A 24,017-nucleotide genomic window follows, 5' to 3' on the forward strand; every position below is an offset into this window, starting at 1 on the left:
TTTACATCGGTAGAGATTTTTTTGTCATATCCCATTTTTATTTGAGCGGTACCGTTTTTCTTTACAGTCAATAAGATACATAATCTCATCAGGGGCGCCCCAAGGGGTGCCACGGCCACCCCTGTATAAACTCTGGCCACCCCTGTGGCCACCCCAGTATGAATTTGAATTTAAATGCATAATGGAAATTCACAATATTCCATGACGTGAAAAATAAATAAATAAATAAATAAATAAAATGAAGCACACGCTGCAGCCACCAAAAAAATTATAGATTGACTGGCTCATTAACCAGAAACAAAACTAAATAAGTATAACACACACTACACGATTTTTTTGTTGTGCCACCCCAAGATTTGCTGTGGCCTCCTCTGGCCATCCCTATTAAAAGTTTCTGGGGCGCCACTGAATCTCATCCATCCTTAAATCAGCCATCGCGGCCGTGCTCTTACATCCGAGCAGATGCTTTGCGTTGCCTTACGTTTCTTTGCAAATGGTAGTTTTGTGTATAACATCGGGGATGCAGAACATATTGTTTCCTGATCAAATAAAATACTGTTCTTCCGGTTTCACCTCTGATATTATAACAGTTGGGAATTTACTCTAAAATAGTTCTTAATTACTAACTCATTCAGGCACAGAGACAAACTCTGTCAAATACCTGAAAAGCCCTGTTTCTATTTAAAACATTCCAGTCTGTACTGATTTTTGTCATATACTGAAAACTCACCTTACACTGAAAATTACCTGCTAATCTAGAAAACCCAGAATACTCAGTAAGCAAAATAAACCTTATCGTAATAGTAAAACTGGTTGGTCTTAGTATTTAGTAGTTCATATTCTGGAGATGAAAGAATCACTGTCCTGCCTGGTTTCCTGTTTGTCTGCCAAATGCTGTAATTGACATTCTGCATTGTACCTAATATCTTTTTTCTGTTATAATTCTAGTTTATACAGTATCTCACAGAAGTGAGTACACCCCTCACATTTTTGTAAATATTTTATTATATCTTTTCATGTGACACTGAAGAAATAGAATAATGGTGGCCACACAAAATATTGGCACTTTGGGCCCAATTTGGACATTTTCACTTAGGGGTGCACTCACTTTTGTGGCCAGATGTTTAGACATTAATGGCTGTGTGTTGAGTTATTTTGAGGGGACAGCAAATTCACACAAGCTACAGTATACTGTACACTCACTACTTTACATTGTAGCAAAGTGTCATTTCTGCAGTGTTGTCACATGAAAAGGTATAATAAAATATTTACAAAAATGTGAGGGGTGTACTCACTTCTGTGAGATACTGTATCTGTTTCTATCCCCACACAATATAACGTGGAACAGACACACACTGAGTACAATCTGCATCCTTCTTAATTTTCACCACAACACAACATTTTGAGCTACTAAAAATGTAGATTTTAGCTTTAGGGTGTTTAAAAAGAATAAATACTATATAGAGAATTAACAGTCCCATATATGCTGTATATCTAGCAGTGTGTATGAAATATTGTATTGTTCTGGGTGAAGCTGTATGACAAAATCCAGGTTGAAGAATGTAGTCCAAACAGAAAGCATAGAACCAAAAGCAAAAGTACAAAAATCCCCTTAAATTTGAGAGCAGACACTAAAAGACAACACAATGTACTCTCAAATGACAGTAAGAGAAAAGAGAAGAGACTTTCATTATTTCTGTTATATTTTTGCATTTTTGCAGCAGTGATTAAATTACATTACTTTGGATCCTAGCAACTGGCACGTCCTGAAAATGACACCCTGACAACATTAAACATGGTTCAGTTCATAAATCTGAAGATTACTAGCATTGTTCTGAAATTTAAAAGTGTGTTAAATAAGTAGGAAATTACACAAATTCACAAATATAAATACATATAATATATATAAAATGTTTCTTAACAGTTAAAAAGATTCCTACAGTGTGTTAAATTTTGTCTTGTTTCCTTACAAAGTAAAACGCTTAAGATGACCATCACCAATAGAGACGGCACCAAAATCCCAATGATGAGGCCCAGATGTGACGGTTTATGGCTTCACACTGCATCACTCGACTGTGTTCCCTGTGTGATTGTTATCTGACCCAAAGACTCACATCTGTAAAGGAGAGTATTATTATTATTAATGTTAATACTATTTTTATACTGTATGTTTACCTCATTTAGAAAGAGTTCACAATACAGAAATGTGACAGTTATCTTATACTCACTTTGTATTTTGTTTGCAGCACATAAATGAACCATCAGAATATGTCTCCTCTGAGCAGTCCTTATACACTGTATCCAATAAAGCTGTTCCTGTAAAGAAACTAAAGAAATAAAGAACTGTTTTACTAAATACAGAGGAATGTGAATGAAACATTACTACGTTTTTTACAGATAATGTTAAAATGCTAACCGTTCTGGTCCAGGAAGGCAGGTGGAGTGCTGTTTGGCTTTTTTGCAGCTCCCACCCTGAGTCTTTATACAATTATATCCATTCATAGGCCCACAGTGTGCATCTGAAGTGTACTAGCACTTATGTTTTACACATACTCCATTACCTTTGGAAAGAAAACAACACACATTACATACATATGTCCTGTATCATTATTGGGGTATTTTACAAGAGTTTTTTAATAAGCTACAGGAATGTGCACATCTTTACCTTCATCACACACAGCAGAGTGGAGACATGCGATCAGGCCGTTCGGAACATCAGTGTATTTTGATCCAGTGAACGATTTACACTGCGTGCCTAACTGACTGTTGCAATGTTTTAACACATGTTGACATGGACAATAACACATTATCCCACTGACTGTAGTCAATATATCCCTGAATTTCTACAGGTGCTGAAGGACAATGAACACTTTGTATTTAAGAAGGAATATGTACCTCAAACAATATTTTCTTGAAAAAAATCATTGGTATGTGATAAGAATGTGCTGCCTACAAATGAACAATCACCAATAACATGATGCCTCATTTAAATTTTTGTTGCGTACAGTTAAGCCACACAATCAGATCAGTTTTGTTCTCACCATTGAAAAACAGCCTTGTTTGGCATTCTGAAGACACCCAATGATAACATCACAAGGTTGTGACTGATTAAATACTGACTTTGTTCCTATAAGACAAAATGATCTTGTTACGAAAATATGTCCTACATGACAAAACTACATTTATTGTATTTGCAGTAAGGTAGCATACCAGGAGCACACATTGGACAGCACTCTCACTCATTTTCTACCGCTTATCCGAACTACCTCGGGTCATGGGGAGCCTGTGCCTATCTCAGGCATCATCAGGCATCAAGGCAGGATACACCCTGGACGGAGTGCCAACCCATCGCAGGGCACACACACTTTCATTCACTCACGCAATCGCACACTATGGACAATTTTCCAGAGGTGCCAATCAACCTACCATGCATGTCTTTGGACCGGGGGAGGAAACCAGAGTACCTGGAGGAAACCCCCGAGGCACGGGGAGAACATGCAAACTCCACACAAAAGGCAGAGGCGGGAATCGAACCCCCAACCCTGGAGGTGTGAGGCGAACGTGCTAACCACTAAGCCACCGGGGGGCAAAATCTGATCTCTCTCTCTCTCACACACACACACACACACACACACACACACACACACACACACACACACACACACACACACACACACACACACACACACACACACACACACACACACACACACATTTATTTATAGATAAATACACACACTCTTATTTATAGATTTAGTTGCATCAGTCAGCTTTGACCTGGGGATATGCTGAATAATGTTTGACATTTATCAGTCAGTGGTTATCCAAAATAATATCTAATAATTTCTGCTTATTTTACTCAAAAAATTGCATAATTTTATAAGGTTTATCGTTCATAAATTAAATATAATAAAAAAACATAAGGAGTGTAAAAGAAGTTTTATTCACATGAAATTATGGCATGTTTTTGAGTGGGTGTGTGTGTGTTAGTGTTAATTTCGTCAGACGAGACGAGACGAAATATGTTCGTCAACAACCTTTTTTTTCATGACTAAGACGTGACGATGACAAGACTGCACCACTGTCCAAAAACGCTGACTAAGACTAAATTAACATGCATTATTGTTGACGAAAAAAGACGAGACGAAAATGTTTTGTATAAAATAAAAACGAAGATAAAATCTCTCTTCATTTTCGTCTACAATTGTCTCTGCTTTTTCATCAGCTGTTACGCCTTTAAAATATTCAGCACGAGTTCGCGGCTTCGCTGTTGCTCAAGTTACAGGTCCGTGAAGCGGATCCCGCTTATTATATTGTTACCTACCAAATAAATCGATAATTTGACTCAAAATGATGATTTAAAAAGGAGTTTATTGATTTAAAAACGATTGTATTGTTTCCGCTAAAGAAAATAGTGCGCTCCGTCTCTACGGTTAGAATCCTGTGTGTTCGAGTGTATGCACTGTTTAAACGAGTGTGTGCACTGTTTAAACTTCTCACTGATACTTTTGTGATACGCGGAGTTTTGACAAGTTTTATAGCCTTGATATTGTTTCTTATTCAAAAGTGGTGACAGAAAAAACTCAACACTCCCAACCTGAAACCTCTTCCCACCCCCCTGTCACAATCACATCATAATCTTAATTAATAATTAGGCTTAAAAGCAAATGTATATGTAAGGGAATCAAGTTTAACAATTACATGTAATATTGCTCCAAATATCATCAATAATGGTGTGGTAATTTGTATATATATACAAATATATATACAAATATATACAATATTATATATACAAATATAAGTTGGTAATGTCCTTGGTTGGTAAAGATGTCCTTGGTTGGTAAAGATCAAAACTGTAGGTGTGTGTGAGTATATACACACACACACACCTACAGTTTTGATCTTAGGCTTTTCATTAAGTTATTTATTTCCACTATAACACTCGTGTTCCTGATATTATTGCATTTAATGAGGCCTCATTGTATTTATTCTTACAATAGATTCCAGATGTGGTCAAGCTACAATTTTTTGACTAAAACTAGACTAAAATTAAAAGACTTTTAGTCGACTAAAACTTGACTAAGATACCTTGAGTTTTCTTTTGACTAAAACTAGACTAAAATGACGAGACTTTTACTCGACTAAAACTAAGACTAACAAAAAAGATATGTGAATGACTAAATATGACTAAAACTAACAAGGACATTTGGCACAAGACTAAGACTAAGACTAGATTAAAAATAGGTGACGAAATTAACACTAGTGTGTGTGTGTGTGTATGTGTAGCCTGTTGTTGGTTGATCAGATGACATCAGGTGGGCAAAATAGATATTACAAGTGTAAAATAGATATTACACACAGAATGGTGGTCATTGTAGAATTTTTTATTTATAAGCATTCAGGTCAATTTGGCCTGGAAAAAAACGGGTTTTATTATTTGCTGACATTAAAAATGGTCAAAATGGTTTCAAGACAATCTCCTGGAAATATACCAGCCTGTAATTGTGCATTAACTTTTGTGCCTCTATAGTGAAAATAATTCAAAATTTCTGTTTTTTTGGGGGTTTTTTTTACTAAAAATGAGGCATTTGTGTATATAAATAAGGTTTATTATACCACATATAATTTTTTTTTTTTTTTTGCAAAATATATGTTAATATGTTGGAAACAAGTTAGACTAAAAAGGTGAAAAAAAATTGCTATCATATATACTTAATTTTTTATAAGCAGTCAAAACAGACAAGGTAGGGTTAAATGATAAATAAAAATAAAACTGGATATAACTCACTTTTTATTTTCATATTAAAACATACACCTAATGTGCCTGTAAATATATACTGAAACATTAAAATCCTCATAAACTCTATTTACTACATTAAAGCACATAACATTTTTTTATAAAAGGTGTTTTTAAGGATGCAGTATTTCCCTTGGGTGAAAGCTCTCTACACTACATATACTACACAGTCTTTAAACTATTGAGGTAATGTGTTCAGAAGTTCATGGAAAACACTATAAAATCTGCATTGAAGCAGAACTTCAGAAAGAAGAAACTATATCTCAGTAGTGAAACAGAATTTCTACGGTCTTGTTATTAAGACAGACATACAAGTATTTCTGTCCCTTAACTTCCTTTAATAAAGAATATATAAAATAGTATTTTTTTGTTGTGATAGATTCTAATGTATTAACACTTTGTCAACTCAAGTCAAGTCACTTTTATTGTCACATCACCACAGCACATGTGCCTTGGTGAGTGAAATTCTTGGAAGCGAACTCCAGAAATCGCAGAACAATTTACATACAGTAATTAAACAGAAATTAAGAACAGTTTACATATGGGTGAAAATGTGCAAAATGCTCAGTACCAGGTGAGATGTGCAAATGTGAAAAAGATGCAATATGCTCGTACATAGTCAGTACACACAGTGTACTATTAGACATATTTACAATGAACTACACATTATACACAATATGTACTTTTATATATAACCATTGTTTTAAGAGCCAAAATTTTTTCTAGACAAATTTTACATTTTTGTATTTCATAAAAAAACAACTAATTTCACATGTTGGGTTACTGTGTTGTGGTGTGTTATGTTGCTACTGGATGCTTTAATTTCCTTTTGGATCAATAAAGAATCGCTCTTTGTTTCACTTGTTTCCAGTCAAGTTTGTTTCCCCGTGAAGATAGTCCTACTCTGGTTAAGATTTGCTGATGAGACTTCACATCTGTGCTAGATGTGGTTATTTCATTTGCTGACATGTTCACTCAGTTCTCAGCTCATCCCTTAAAATAGCTCTTTTATCTAAGACTATAAACTTATCTTCACCTGTACATAGCACACCATAGTTTTAATGAATGAGCAAGTTACTATATATTTCCTGTTGGTTTGTACAAATTTGACCTTTTCCCTCTGAGCTCTCTCTTCAATAAGGCCTTTCCACCGACAGAACTGTCAATCCTATATGTTTTTAAATTATAGATACTGCTTAAAAATCCCAGGAGATCAGCAGTTTCTGAAATACTCACACCAGCCCTTCTAACATCAACATGATGGGAACACTACATAAAGCTGCTGGCCTGTATCTGAATTAATGTATGCACTGCATTGGTGCCCCTGGTTGATTAGATTAGTTTTGTTTTTCTTTTGCGAGCATATGAGGAGGTCTGTCTTAGACTTTTCCATTTCAGAATCTTGCCTTGACCATCACATCATTTTTAGGTACTCAGTCTTCTAATGATATGTTAGTTAATGAACATTATAAAAGCAATTATTAGTTGTTTCCTTACCAGCTTATATTATGTCACATATCTTTTCTTTTAGTTATTAAGACACAAAATGCAGCTTGAAATGTTGCAGAGGAACCACAAAGTCTGTCCTAATCCACCAACAGGCCCCAGGAAGTGTGTCAGTCACAAAGGTGGATTTTTTGACAGCTGCATGCGGTAAAGTTAGAGAGTTAGACGCAGAGATATTGGAGATGCGAAATTGCGAAGGGATTTTTGATATCTCAAACACTGTTGCCATGGCATTGTGTCAAATTTTACTTTTATTTCAGGCATATTTAAGGCTTTTGCCGTGCTTAGATTAACTTGAAATTTGACACATACATCACATTTGTCGGCTGTTAAATGTGGACAAAAAGGTCAGACAAAGGTGTGTCTCTTAAGTGGCTCACTAGCGCCCCCGTTTGTTTAAATTGTGGGGTTTCATTTACATGCAGTCCCCAAATGGGTCAGTAACAACATAAAATAGTCCACTGATATTTACCCACTTGATGCACTTGCCCACCGTGCATTGTTTTCTGGGAGGCACCGTATAGCGATAAAAAAACGTGCGAGGGCCCGCCATCGCTTCTTGCAGCTATATTTATATTTGTTACTTTTGAATATTGTTTGCCTTGATCTTGGATAAAAAAATAAAAGCAAACAAATAAACCAACAAAAACCTTTGACCTTTGTATTCTGCAGGCTTTTCTAATATGTTCTTTTTAAAGCATTTTAAGTCTTCAAAACTAACTTCAAAACTTAACATTGTTCATGTTTAACTACTTGTTTTAACTACTGTATTTAACATTCACCGCTATCATAGCTAATCTTTTATAGTATGTTATCTAAGGTGATCTAAGAGAAAAAGATATGCAGACACATGTACATGCACGTCAGCTGATACTGAAAACAAAGTAAGCACAAAAACATATACGACAGCTGCTTTAAACACAAATACACTGTCAGTTTCTAGTAAATTAGGTTCTTACAGTTTTGTCGTCTCTTGGAGAAATTAATGAAGAAAAGTTGCTACCGACGTCGTGTTTCTTGTAGTTTGTTTTTAAAAAGCTGTCGTTTAGTAACATAAAGTCCGTCTGTTCAGCAGTGTCTTGCGCTTTCTGTTCCGTAAACATTAACGACGCCTCCCTCAGTTACGTCACATTTAAAGGAGCTCCCAGTTGACGCTGCATATGGCTCTCGGGACTGAACTTTTTAACTCCTAAAATACTTTTGGTGATTTCGGACAAAGTATTTTTCCATAACGAGTCTACAGAACTATTTCCAAAATACATTTGACTTATAAGACTTCTTTTTTTTTTATTATTAATCCTGCATGTAGATCATGCTGTATTTGTGCAACACAATAGAAGGGCGCAGGTTTTTTTTTTTGTTTGTTTTTTTGCCTTTTTTGGCCAGAGTATTAATACGAAGGTCTGTCTCAGACTGTTCATGGGCTTCCGGATCTTGCCTTGACCGTCACAGTTCCTCTTAACAGCTATGTATAGCAAAAACGGCAATGTGTTTGAGTGGCTGTCAACTTTTTTTTATCTGTAAGTTAACAATTAAAAATGAATATAAACCTGTGATAGACAGTGCAGCTGCCAGCTGGACCTATTATCAGGGCTGCAGTTATAGAAACTTACACAACACCTTTGAAATCGTACTACAGCAGGATTGTGGTGTATAACTAAAACAAACACAAGAAAATGATAGATTCCAAGATTAACTAAATGCAAAACAGAAAAGAGACTTTATTATTCAGACTTTATCCACTTCAACTTTATTACGTCTTCACTGACACTCAACTGTTGATGCTTTCATAATAATAATGTAAAATATGACAAAAATAGCTGTTTAATAAAGGCTAAAAGTGCAAGTGCAAATACATTTTCAGTATAGTATTTCCCCCCAATTGACTCAACGTGCCAAACCCCACCCCCCCACCCCAAAAAAACAAACAAAAAAACAAAACAAATACTAATCATATGATTACATGCAGCGTTTAGTTATAAGATGACATGAAAAAGCCAAAACAATCCTGTCCGCCTGCCTTCTAAGTCAAAGTGTAAAATGTTTATCGACTCATTCAGGCACAGAGACAAGCTCTGTCAAATACCTGACAAGCCCTGTTTCTATTTAAAACATTCCAGTCTGTACTGATTGTTGTCATAAATTGAGAACTCACAATTGTTGATGCTTTTGTATAATAATGTAAAATATGAGACCAAAAATAGTTATTTATTAAAGGCTAAAACCATTCACTTAACCATATGGTAGATGCTCTTTTAACTACTATTCTGAGACTCAGTGAATATTCTGAATATAACTCAGTGAAATTAGTTTGGACGCAGTCAACGGCAGTGCACAGTAAATAAGAATTCACACCAGTACTTTGTTTAAGAAACAACAGGACAAAAGGACAATGACAAGTCAGAGCTATGAATGCTTTATTACAGTGCACTTGAGACACTTCTTGGAGATATCAACCATCGCTTTGATGAGCGCAACACACCGCTTGTACAGTCACTGATTGCTCTGAAGCCAGAGAGCGACCAGTTTTGATCATGTCATTAACAACAAGATCAACCATTGTTGAAACAGAAAAGAGAAAGAGTTTATTTCTACACTAATGAATAAAGAAGAAAACATAAAAGTGACGACACAAAATCTCCTTTCAAATTACCACAAAACACTAGAAGTTCTTTTGAGATTTCACTCGGAGACCCGCAGCCTAACTATTATAATCAGTTCTGTTGTGACACTGCTTGACTGCTACACTTTTTTTTTTTTTTTTGCAATCTAGCATTGTTTTTATTATTGTTGTGTTGTTGGTTGATGAGGATCTTTTGTGCCTTATATACTATTCATATACTACTACTCAAAACTGTAAGAACCTAATTTACAAGTAACTGACAGTGCATTGTATTTGTGTTTAAAAATTACAATAACATGTCTTATTTATATAAAATGATGACAGGTAAATAGGCAAAATCTTTAAAACATTATTAAACTCACTTAATGACAGATATTTAATTCAATTCAATTTATTTGTATAGCGCTTTTAACATTTCCCATTGTCTCAAAGCAGTTTTACAGAAGTATGGAAACAGAAGAGAGAAAGAGAGAAAAAAAGAAATAAATATATAATAATCATAAGAAGAAAAAAATGAGGATAAAAATGTATTTGTTTTAAAGTTTAAAATTAATTTAAAAGAATATTACCTTAAACTTTAAAATACTATATATCTATCCCTAATGAGCAAGCCAGAGCAAGGAAAAACTCCCTGAGATGATATGAGGAAGAAACCTTGAGAGGAACCAGATTCAGAAGGGAACCCATCCTCATTTGGGTGACACTCAGTAATTAATGTAAATGTCCTTTTTACATCAGTTTATAATAGTGCAACTGAGAGCTTCTGAGGAACTAATGGATCATCTTAAACTCTGAGTTCAGCACAGACCTGATTGCTGATATTGCCTCTATATTGCAAACCATAAAAGGCACAAAGCATTATTTTCACATTGTTTGCTTTTCTAAGCAATTAATTTTAGATATTTCTTTTTACTTTTCACATTGAGCTTTTGCCTTTAAGTGAAAGTAAAACTGGTGCATTTTTTCTTCAAATCAATTGTTATACATGTACTGGATTCTTTGCTGGAAATTGAAGACAGTGCTTTTTTTTTACATGGCAGAATTCCTTTCTATATCCTGAAATGTATGCTTTTCTTTTTCAGATTCTTCTCCAATAAATCTGAATGCTTGCCAAAAATCTAGAAAGTCTAAAGCAGCTGTAAAATGATCCATAAGCAGCATCAACAAATCTCTCCAGAACTGAAATTTCTAAATAAACCAGAATATCCTGCTAAAAAAACAGCATTGCTGGTCCAGCATAAGGTATGTTTTGCATGCTGGGACCAGCTTGGGATGGTGGTATGCTGGTCCAGCATTAGGTGCTGGTTGCTGGTGTGCTGGCCGACCAGCCTGGGATGCTGGTGTGCTGGTCAACATATGTTGTCTTTTGGATGCTACTATAATCCCAGCAAGACCACAACAAAACCCATTTGTATTGTTATATATACGTATAAGTTTGCTTAAAATATTTATTGGACAATGACATTTGCCATCACACTGTAATATACTGTACACACGTGCACAATTAACGTTACACAATATAAGCTTTACAACACACATTTTTGGTCTTAGCTTCCGCTCTCTCTTTTAGCGAGTAACAAGTAGTATGTGGTGGCGATGACCATGTTCTTTTAAGAGGTGCTACCCGGGGCCTATTGCACAAAACTAGGATAAGGGATTAAGGTGGGATATCTTGGTGATCCTGGCTCAATTTATCCGTGATCCGGTTGCACTAAAGCTGGATTAAGGGGCGGTACAATGTTATGGTATAAATTACCATGGAGATTTATTCTGTGGAGCTAGCCTGCTCCAGACCAGGCTAAGTTCTAGCATCTATTTAATCTCATCCCTTATGTCAGTCAGCAGTCACCACAAACGGAAGCCAATAGTTATTCCACTGCCTACTATACACTGTTATCACATATAACTAGACCCACTGTCATAATTTAAAATGTTTGTGATCATTAATTTAAATCATTTTGGATAAATGATTATTTTTAGATGATGTTGCTATCATTAGATAATTTACAGTTTCCCATAGACTATAAGGCTGTATATAAAGTGATAGAATATCAGGGCCACAGAGGAAAAAAGAAAATTCACAGACTTCGAGAATGAAGTCATAATATTGTAACCTGTTGTTTTAAAGGAGAAGTTGTTAAAATGACAGCTGTGGGGCATTTCGTGGAATGGTTCTTCAGTATGGTTTCACAAACAAGGACATAATTAATCTTTTGGCACATCAGCATCACATTGTCATAAGTATCAGGACTGTTAAAAAGAATATGCATCTTTTCCGAAGAAAGCTACCCTCCACCCTCATAAATTTATGCCTTTTTCCTTCTTCCTCAGTGTGGCCCTAATACTCTCGTATAAAATTCTCGTACACATTCCATATAAAAACACAAAGTGTAACATTCTGTTCTTTTATTGAATAAGGATAAAACAAAGCAGGTAAACCATCAGCTCCTTTCGAAACTGAAGTCACACAGTGACTCTACAAGATTGAAAGCACAGAATCAAAGCATATTATACAACAAAAGGATAAATACACATTCAAAAGGTCTGTATATAACACACCCCGCATGTCTGCACACTGAAATAAATGCAGGACAAATCCGTACACATCAACTGAACAGACAAATGAATGGATGCAGTCCTCCCTGCAAGCTTGTATTACACACAGTATACAGCACAAACATCATAAGAGGCCAAATCGATTTAAAAAAAAAAAAAATTTGAACACAAAAAACCCCAAATTCCTCTGCCACCACAGGACATATTTAACCAAAATTGAAAGCACACTGAATAACTGAAACTGAACTGTTTTGAGCACAACATGCACACGCACATCAACTATATGGACTGCACAGACCTACACCAAATAGACACACTTCCAACCTGTTTACATGCTGTTTACATCCATCAACCTGTTTACATGCTGTTTTTGCACACTTTTTTGCCCTTTGCACATGCTCACATTTCAGTCGTTTGCACAATTCTTTACACTATCTCAGGGACCTGCTGCTATAACACTATGTTCATTCTAGTATTAATGCATGCAATATTGTTGAACATACTGTACAGTATTTACACTGGTCAGCGTTTTCTATTTATTGTCTTTTGTGTATAGTCTTTTTTGTATTGTCTTGTAAATTTTTGTCTTGTCTGTCTTGTCCTGCACTGTTTACACCAGGTTGCACAGATGCACTTTATGTATCTAGGACTACTTACTAAGTCCTTATATCTCTGTCTTTATTTTATGTAGCACCATAATCCTGGAGAAATGTTGTCTCATTTCACTGTGTATTGCAACAGCTATATATGCCAGGACTCTGCCCGGACTTTGTCCATGTGCCTTTTTGTTTATGTTTGGTGTTCACGTGTCTGCCCCGCCCTTGTCGTTTACTCCCCGCCTCTGCACACCTGTCCTTCATGTCTGTTAATTATTTGTATTATTTAGTTGAGCCGCGTTGCCTTGTGCAGTGCGGAATCCTCTGTTGCCTTCGTCTGATTCGTCTTTGTCCTGTTTCGTGGTTTTTAAGTTAATAAACCCTGTTTCTGTTAAGTTGTCCTGCATTTGGGTCCGTTTTTACCCTCGTGCCGTGACAATATATGGTTGAAATGACAATAAAGGCTTCTTGACTTGACTTCAAGAGCTCACTGATTTTTATCTTACACTAAACTCTAAGGATTAAAAAACCGAATGTTACTTTTTGCTCAAAATAGGGTGCAAATTTACAAATAGAAATCGAGAAAAATTAAAAACTAAATATATGATGTGAACACAACTTGGCCAACTTGTTTGGCGACAAAACTGTTCACCTTTTCCAGCTAAAATGTGCCAAGGTACATCACACATCTCTCTTTACTTTGACAGGTATGAAGATTTTGGACTTACAGAAATAACAAATTCTTTGGATGTTGAATGTGAAAAAACTTCCAGTAGCTCTAATAGCTGGCATCTCCCTAGTTATTGTGGTAGTTTTGGCTGGATTACTTATTGCTATTTTTAAAATGCGAAAGAAATGCCAACTTGGGTAAGTTTCATATTAATATAAGAATGGTGTTTAATTTGTCTTTTAAATGTTTTATTATTAAATTGGAAACTTTGATAACATTTGTAATTTAAAAAATGTTTTCTTTTCTTTTCTTTTCTTTTTACAAGAACAAATTTACGTCACCAAAGCACAGGTAAGAGGCAATAGGAACAGACGTTACCTGTTACAGTTGGGAAATGTTCTGTACTCCTGAAGGAAAAAAATGTGCAAATATGAGATATAGAATGCAGAATGTGTATTTAAAACAAAATGATCTGTTATTTTATTTAGTAAGTATAAATAATTATATACTTTGATAAATTTGGCTAACACTAGAGAAGATTTTATTTCCTTTAGTGGTATCTTTACATCTTTTATTTCTATCTTCTTGTCTTAGAAAGGAGACGTGGGGTGATCATGGGGCTTCTCCAGTTGACCATGGAAGATGACCATGGAAAACAGTTTTGTGATCCACAGGAGCAAGAGCTCACAAACATTAGACCAGGGGTGTCAAACTAATTTTGGTCTGGGGGCCGGATACAGCTTAAAAGGATCTCGAAGGGGCCCGACCAGTAAACTCATAGCAAAATTACATAGAACTAACAATAAGTCCACTTTTTTTCTTTGTATTAGTGCACAGAAGAAGTAAATTATAAAAATCTTTATATTAAATGAATTGTCTTTTTACAAAAATATATTATAAACAACCTAAGTAGTATGTGCAATTTCAACAACACTTTTACCCAGTTTAACATTTAAGTTCATTATGCATAAAAAGAGAACACCGTTATTGTACAATGACGCAAAACATTTAGTCACAGATTTGTGGAACTTAATAACACTGTCCTGCATGTTAACATAAATCAAACATCAAAATATAGAAACTGTTTAAAATCCAACAAATCTGGGAAGCAAATCTGAAGAAAATCTTTGTAAAAACTGTTAATTTATACGTAAGTATGTAAGTATGTATGTTTTTAAAGTACACAATATTTTATCAATTTGCCCCTAAAACTTGCCATTTTTTAGCCTGAACAAGTGCATCAATATCGGGCATTATGTCCTGAGTAGCAGCCAATTTTAGAATCTCATTTAAAGGTAGGGTCTCCGATATTTGTGAAATGCTTCAGAAAACTGCGTTGGGCCACCAAACAAAACAAAAATCAAAACAAACGTGTAACCTATGAGCAGAAAGGGGCGGGTCTTGTCAATAAGGGGCGGAGAGACTGTTCAGTGCGCATGTGTGACATTAGCAGAAAGCAGTTTTAACATTGACATGGAGGATAAAAACAAAGAAAGAAAGCGAAGAAAGGCTTACAGTAAGGCAAGAAGTAGGACCCGTGTTAATATAGGATCAGCTTTCCAGCTCTGGAGAGAAGGAGCGGGAAGTTGGCCGCATATTCACAGATTCAAGTTTCCTGAGTCAGTAACTCCTGAGCTAAACACTGTTACTAGCAAATTGTAGCAATTAAGTTCAGTTAAGTTAAGAGAATTTCAGTTCTGTCAGGACCACTTTGTCAAAAGAGAATTTATTAGATGATATGCATACAGTTAGTGTTGGCGGTATGGTTCTGTTCTGGACAAAAATCCACGCGCCCGTCCGTGCGCATGCATGGTCAGAGCGCGAAGAGCAGCGACTAGAAAATAGAATAAACCCCCGTATAACAGAACCACTAATCATGCATAGTAATGGTACTTCAAATACTTTAGCTACTTTTGTTAGCCATGGGAAAGAAGCTATTTTTCAGTCTATTTGTTCTGGCTTTGAGACAACGGTAGCGGCTGCCCGATGGGAGAAGTGTAAACAGTCCGTGGTTGGGGTGAGAGGGATTTTTGATGATGCCCTTTGCAAACAGCGTTTTTTGAAAATGTTCTCTAAGGTGGGTATTCAATACCGATGATTTGTTGGGCAGTTTTCACCACCCTCTGAAGGGCTTTACGGCCTGAAGCTGTGCAGCTGCTGTACCACACTGAGATGCAGTTTGTGAGGATACTCTCAATGGTACAGCGGTAAAAGTTCTCCAGTATCCTGTAGCACAGACGGGACTTTTTAAGTCTCCTCAGAAAATATAGGCACTGTTGTGCCTTTCTGATCAGGATGGAAGAGTTCAGAGACCAGGAGAGGTCCTCAGCGATGTGTATTCCAAGGAACTTGAAGCTGGGTACACGCTCAGCAGCAGTTCTGTTGATGTGAATTGGAGGATGAGTGTGATTGCCAGCACGTCTGAAATCCACAATGACCTCCTTGGTCTTTTTGGTGTTAAGTTCCAGGTTATTGTCATCACACCATGCTACTAGGTGCTGGATCTCCTCCCTGTAAGCCGTCTCGTCGTTACCTTCAATCAGGCCTACCACTGTGGTGTCGTCTGCAAACTTTATAATGCTGTTATGCTGTTTATGCACTTTATATGTATATGCTGTTTGTTTGTTGTATGTTTTGTTTTATGCAGTGAACTGTATATTGCTTGTAAGGTGACCTTGGGTGTTCTGAAAGGTGCCATGAAATAAAATGCATTATTATTATTATTATTATTATTATTATTATTACCTGTATAAAAGACACTTGGGAGCCAGAAATCTTGCTAATTGATAGGGGGTCAAATATTTATTTCATTCATTAAAACCCAAATCAATTTATAACTTTTTTGAGCTGCATTTTTTGGATTTCTTTGTTGTTATTTCTGTCTCTCACTGTTAAAATAAACCTACCATTAAAACATACAAAATCAGCAGGGGATTAAATAAATTTTCCCCTCACTGTAACTAGCCAGCCAGCCTAGCGAATATAACAGTGCACTTTACAAAGACTGGAGGGTTTTGGTGGTATCCAAATTCTCAGTTGTTGCATCCCATAGTACAGCAGACTGAATGCATATCCATACCAGTCTGAAACTCATGATGAATTGGTCATGCATAAGTATGGAAGCATGGTCATACAATGATATCACATTAATCACAGGCTTCTCGCAGTAACATTAGCACTTGATTATCTAAATTGCCTACAAGAAACTTTCACTGTTTTGAAAAACAATGCGTACAAAGAATACACTGCAGCTGTTTTTTGCTGATTGCACATTCACTGTGACTTGGACAATTGCACCTTACACTCTCAGCAACGACTTTAAAAGAAACATCACTCTTAACCATGTTGTTTACTTTGCACACATTACAAACTGTCACACTGTTTCTGGTATATACTATTGTGCATATTCAATATTGTTGTAAGAATAGTGAGAATGGAATTGTAGCATTGATGAATTCCCCTCCACCCAAAGCTAAACCTCAACCCAGATACAATTTATGAGACACTCCTGTCCAAAAGCAAAGTGAACAAAAACAAATGAGAAATGCAAAAAGGAAGAGGCATAGAGAAGCTAAACGGGAAAGGAAAGAGGAAAAAACGCAACAGATGTTTGCTAATACTGTAAACTTCTGAAAGTAGAAAACTTGGTTACAGAAATGAAACAATTGATTATGAATTAAATAAAATTATGATTCCAACTGCCATAAATGTTTATTGTCTTTTGTGTATTGTATTTTTTGTACTTTTTGTATTGTTTTGTAACTTTTTGTCTGCATTGTCTTGTCTGTCTTGTCCTGCACTGTTTGCACCAGATTGCACAGTGGCTAAGACCACTTACAATTCCTTAGCCCTGTCTTTGTTTTATGTAGCACCATGATCCTGGAAAAATGCTGTCTCATTTTACTGTGTACTGCAACAGCTATATATGGTTGAAATGACAATAAAAGCTTCTTGACTTGACTTGACTTGCTACTGCAAGATTGCAGAGGAACAGCTGGAAGAAGATTAAGACTAAATGCGATTTATGCGATAATAAGTTTAAGATAATAAGATAATAAAAAAACACAATGTATAAATACAAAGAAGAAAAAGAGAAGAAAAAAGACACCACGAGTAAGTAGTTACGTTAACAGACATATTGCACACAGGTAATATTGCATGTTTTTAAAATTTCTGTTATTGCACGTGTTGTTTAAAATACTTGGTTATTGCACTTTATGTGGCTAAGACCACTTACAATTCCTTAGCCCTGTCTTTGTTTTATGTAGCACCATGATCCTGGAAAAATGCTGTCTCATTTTACTGTGTACTGCAACAGCTATATATGGTTGAAATGACAATAAAAGCTTCTTGACTTGACTTGACTTGCTACTGCAAGATTGCAGAGGAACAGCTGGAAGAAGATTAAGACTAAATGCGATTTATGCGATAATAAGTTTTATTTATCAGAAGTTCAAGAGAGCTTTGATCGCTTTTATTTACATTTATATGTATCCATTTTCTATAATTGAAATATATATTTAAATGTTGAATGTGGCTAGAAGAAAATAGAACAAGCTGTTCCATATAATCACAAAATGACATGTAACCAAATGATTTCCTAATATACACTGGGGCCTATCATTCTTACGCAAGAGCATGTGCACTGTCCTGGACAGTGGCAGGTAAATGCAAGGCAAGTGCCCAGTTCTAAAAAAAAAAAAAAAATAGTATATAAAGCGTGTTGTATTGAATAGCGGGTGTTCATTCTACTATAGGCAAGATTATGCTTAGTTATTGTACTACATTTGTATTGCTTAAGTATTGTGCATCAGAGAACAAATGCAGTCTAACACTTTAGTGTTTCTTTGTTTGTTACTATCTTTGCATTTTAATTACTTTTACTTATGCTAGAATTGTTTGATTATTTGAAGGAGATTTTATTTGTAATTTTATTTTATTTTCTTTACATATATTACATTTACTTATTTGTATTACATTGCTTTAACCTGTTAAAAATCACTGTAAAAACTATAAAAACAAGGCCTTCCATTGTGAGGACCCTGAAAAGATAAGATAAGAAAAGATAAGATAAGATAAGATAAGATAAGATAAGATAAGATAAGATAAGATAAGAGAACCTTTATTCATATTTCTCAGTTACAGCAGCAGAGAGAAAGATATATATATATAAAATATATATATGCAAATATATAAAAAAACACAATGTATAAATACAAAGAAGAAAAAGAGAAGAAAAAAGACACCACGAGTAAGTAGTTACGTTAACAGACATATTGCACACAGGTAATATTGCATGTTTTTAAAATTTCTGTTATTGCACGTGTTGTTTAAAATACTTGGTTATTGTTATTATTGCAGTTAAATAGGTATCCACTGTGTAATTATGGTGACTGGTTCACTGGGAGGAGCTTTGATTGTAAATTCTAATAGCAGCAGGGAGAAATGACCGTTTGTATCGCTCCTTCAGACACTTAGGATGTAATAGTAAGTCACTGAAGGAGCTGCTCAGAGATGAAACCGTAGAGTCGTTCTCCAGCAATAATGATGGTTTTGCTACCATCGTCCTTTCTCCCACCTCCTGTACACTGTCCAGCTGAATCCCCAGGACTGAGCTGGCCTTCCTGATCAGCTTGTCCAGTCTATTCCTTTCTGCAGTAGAGATGCTGCTGCACCAGCATACCATGTGGCTGAGGCGACCACCGATTCACTCCAAAAGACCTTAGTCTCCTCAGCAGAAAGAGTCCGTTCTTATAGATTGCCTCAGTATTGTCTGTCCAGTCCAGTTTGCTGTTCAGATGAACACCCAGGTATTTGTAAGCATCCACTCTCACAATGTCCTTTCCCTGAATGTTCACTGGTGGTAATAATGAAGTTTGTTTGTGCCTACAGAAATCCACCACCATTTCTTTGGTTTTCCCCACATTTAACTGGAGGCAGCTCCACTGGCACCAGTCCACAAAGTTCTGGATCGGTCCTCTGTACTCCCTGTCATCATCATCTGTGATCAAACTGATGATGGCAGAGTCATCAGAGAACTTCTGCAGCTGACAGTTTGCTGAGCTGAACATGAAGTCTGCAGTCTAGACGATGAAGAGGAACGGGGACAGAACCGTTCCCTGCGGGGCTCCAGTGTTGCAGACAACCATGTCAGACTCACAGTCAAGAGTCCTCACATACTGTGGTCGGTCTCTGAGGTAGTCCAATATCCAGGCAGACAGATGATGGTCCACTCCCATGTTCACCATCTTATCCCTCAGGGGCACAGGTTGGATGGTGTTAAAAACACTAGAGAAGTCAAAAAACATGACTCTCACTGTGCTCCTAGCCTTGACAAGACAAGAAGGTCTATTTCTGACTCCTTCATCTAAAGTTCAAACAATAGACTAGGTAGAAGAACTTGAAGAGGATCCTTTGAAGATGCCGAAGCTTCGCAGGACAACCCACTCCAAGTTAAGACCAGTCTTGATTTATACTGTCTGCCGTGATAGCAGCTTACTCGTGCAAAACACAGGACGCACTCCTTAGTGGGTCTGTCGAAGCTTTGTCTAGGCAGGCCAGGAAAATTTGTCACTAAGTGACACGCAGGTCCGTACAATTACTTTAATATGTCTGTCAAGTATTAATAATGTAGTCTATTGTATAGGTTTTTGTAACGTTTAGTGAATATAAAATAATCTTATAAAATAAATCTATATGGTATAACAGAACATACTATGTATAAATTTTTTTGTCCATATACTGTTTGATTCTTTGCAAACTAGAATTTATCTGCACAAGACTGCAGCTCTAAATGATGTAATTTATATTTAAACATGTAACATCATACACTTTTTAGGAACACTGGTCCATTTGCCCATTCTTGCAGTTATCTCCAGCATTTTCTTATATACTTAAACCAGCCCTTCTTGGACCAACAATCACAGCACAGTTAAAGTCACAGAAAGCACACTTTCTTTTATTATTAATTCCAATGTGAAAATTACTTGAAGTTCTTGACCTGCATCTGAATGATTTTTTTTGCTGATTAGATGTCCAGTTGTGCAGATCTTCCTAATAAAGTGAACGGTGAGTGTCTACAAACCAGGAGTCATTTTAATAGCTAATGTGTTTTTATTTTATTTGATTAGTAAAGAAGCAGGCAAGAAATCTGCTTTCTTAGTCCCGTGTGGAATAATATTCTATGGCAAGGGGAATTAATAAATAAAAAGATCTTGACTTTGCCCCTGCACTCTTTAACAATAAAAAAGTCTTTCATTCATGTGTATTAATAATGTTTATTAATATTTTGATCATATATATACGTGAGCCTTGCCGATTAACTTATAAGTTTAGTACTAAGACAAATCCGTATGTTAATAAGGCTACAGGTGTTTAGTCATAAACACAAAGCAGAGTCATTAAATTGCTACAGTACAAGGTAATTCATCACATTTATAAATTCCTTCATAAATTCAATCACAGAGTTATATATACATGGTATACATAAAAAAAAAAATGTATAAATAAAATGTAAATAAAAGCCACATGCCCCTAAATGTGGCTAACTCATTTGCTGACATGTACAAATGTTCAGCAGTGGTAAATGCTCATCTTGCAATTCTATATTTATAAGACTGAAACTGTAAAGTAAAAAAAAACAGAAGTACACAGTCACCAGAAATGTAACAGGAAAAACCAAGTAATTCAAATAATCACTCTTTACACCTTTGGAGTTTATTTTTTTCCTATTATTCAACTGTCCACTTTATGTGATGAGCTCATGATGGGCTCTGCTTCCTGTTCTTGGCTGACAGGAATGAAACCCAATCTAATCTTCAGCTGTAATAGACCGTCACCTGTGTTCAATGTTTTGCGTGTTCTGAAATCCTTTTCTGCTCACCATAGTTTTTAAGAAAAGTATTTAAGTTACTATACAGTATCTTTCTTGTTGGCACAAATCTGACCTTTTTCCTCTGAGCTCTCTCTTTAACAAGGCATTTCCAACAACAGAACTGTCAATCACTATATGTATTTAAATTATGGATACTGCTGTTCTTGAAAATCCCAGGAGATCAGCAGTTTCTGATATACTCACACCAGCCTATCTAGCATCACCAATCATGTTATGGTCAAAATCAACGAGATCACATTCTGACTGTTGGTGGAAACACTACATGAAGATGCTGGTCCTTGTCTGAATGAATGTATGCACTGCATTGCTGCCACATCATTGATTAGATAAGTTTTGTTTTGCATATGAGCAGGTGTTGTGAAAAATCCTGGAGCCTTAAGAGAATATATTTATATTATTATATTATATTATTATTATATTATATATTATTAACCAGAAGTCAGAGGGTGAATAAAAGAGGCACTCTTTATTATAGTAACTCAGCAGACAGGAGAAGAAAGAGTGTAAACAGGGGACTCAGGGCCATAGAATAGAACTGTTCCAGACACGTAATGAGCTCATGGGTGATATGAAGTAGCTGGAAGCGGCGATAGCTCTCCATGACATCAGCGGGCACTGGCCTTGGGTAGGGAGAAGGACGAGGATGGTGAGGCGAGGACCTGATGGGGCGACTAGGATGAGCTGACTGACCTCGAGGCGAAGGGTCTGAGGAGAGATAAGGGGAGTTAGAGGAGATAAAGGAACGGGAGCTTGAGATAAGGGTAAACAATTCCAGCCTGAGCAAGGACAGACTGAGATCATAACATGAAACATGCGATCAAAACAAAGTTGAAGCTTTTAGCAGTTTAGAGGAGTCATCAAAGAACTCCATTTTTTACAAATGGATTTTTTCACAAGCAACATTATAGTAGCAATAGCTTAACAATAGTGATAACAGTATAGCAACAATAGTTTAGCAATAGTGGCAATATAAGATGACAAATAGATAAGAGCTTTCTTTTAACATAATAACTTTTGACATAAAATCAGACTCATAGAGTGAGTACTGTGAGGAGGGGAACCGATAAGGAGGCGCTTGGAAGCGTATATATAGAGGAGAATTTTTGGGGCCAAATGTGTATGTGTAAAAAACCGTTACTTTGCAGGACCGTCCTGAGGGTTTTTGTTTTTGCATGCCGATGCTCTTCATGAAGATGCTTTTTCTTTTGGGTTTTTGGGATTTCTTTTGTTACTTTCAAATTGGCAATTTCTCTTAGAGAATTGTTAGCTGATTGACCACAATAAAGAACTTTGCTCATTCTCATCCAGGTCTGAGGAGCTTTCCCATTGTTTTAATTCGTATTAATGTTAGTGCTATCAGTAAATTAAGTTTAAGTAACAATTATATAGTATAAAAGCATTATAAAGTATATCAGTATAATTCACCCTGATATGTGCCGACTTGGAGACGGGCTCTAAGTTCCGACACAGGTCTATCTGAGACTTTTCCATTTCAGGATCTTGCCTTGACCTTCACAGTTCCTCTTAACAGCCCTGTATGACATGCAGTGACATTTAAGACAGTGGTAATTGCAAACCAGTGTCATATAGCTTCATTTTCAGGTCCTCAGTCAGCATTGTTGCTTATCACATGATTTGAAGAGTCAGAGAATGTACCTACAATTCCTAATGACGATTTTTACTCTGCCTGATGTCTCCTAATGATTCAAATTGGGCATAACATTTTAAGTTCTAAGACTTTATATGAAAGGTGTTCAAAATTTTGTAGACACAATGGCTATTTTTTCTTCTTATTTTTAATATATTTGTAGAGGATGAGTTTTCTTCTTGATCAAAAATCAACAGAATTTGTTGTGTTCATAATTTACAATCAATTATAAAAGCAATTATCTGTTGTTTCTTCACCTGCCTATATTTTCTGTCTCACTTTTAGTTATTAAGACACAAAATGCAGCATGGAATGTTTAAGAGAAACCACAAAGTCTGTCCTGAAGACTGCCCTGTGGTGAAAACAACAAAGTACTGACACCTGACACTTCTTCAATAAGGGTTTCAGTTTACACAAAGCGGCTTTCATTTATTGTAAATGAACTCTTGTGCTTTTACTTTCTGTCTGGGCCAAATCTACATGTTTGGAATGAGCCCAGATCTCATGAGGTGGTGAGACCAGTCTAAATGTAGTTTTGTTTGTTGAAAGCAAAACAGACTCACAATGCAAAACAGACTCATAATGCCTCTTTGCTTTTCCCCTGCACTGAAAATACAAAAGATGCTGTTGTGAAGAGTTTAACAACTCATGAAAACATAAAATGAAATACAAAGAAAATAATATACTGATACATGCACTTTGAGATCAGTGAAAACAGTCAGGTGAC

General features: G+C 36.0%; 1 long non-coding RNA gene across 1 annotated transcript; it reads right to left on the minus strand.

The window, feature by feature from the left end:
* Nucleotides 1–1,751: 1,751 nt before the first annotated feature.
* Nucleotides 1,752–2,555, minus strand: LOC132854064 (uncharacterized). The gene is made up of 3 exons (XR_009649223.1): nt 2,417–2,555; nt 2,229–2,327; nt 1,752–2,116 (listed from the first exon to the last, which is right to left on the minus strand). It is a non-coding gene; the product is annotated as an uncharacterized LOC132854064 (long non-coding RNA).
* Between the last annotated feature and the right edge of the window lie 21,462 nt (nt 2,556–24,017).

The sequence above is a fragment of the Tachysurus vachellii genome, chromosome 11, assembly GCF_030014155.1.
Source record: "Tachysurus vachellii isolate PV-2020 chromosome 11, HZAU_Pvac_v1, whole genome shotgun sequence".
Taxonomy (NCBI): Eukaryota; Metazoa; Chordata; class Actinopteri; order Siluriformes; family Bagridae; genus Tachysurus; species Tachysurus vachellii.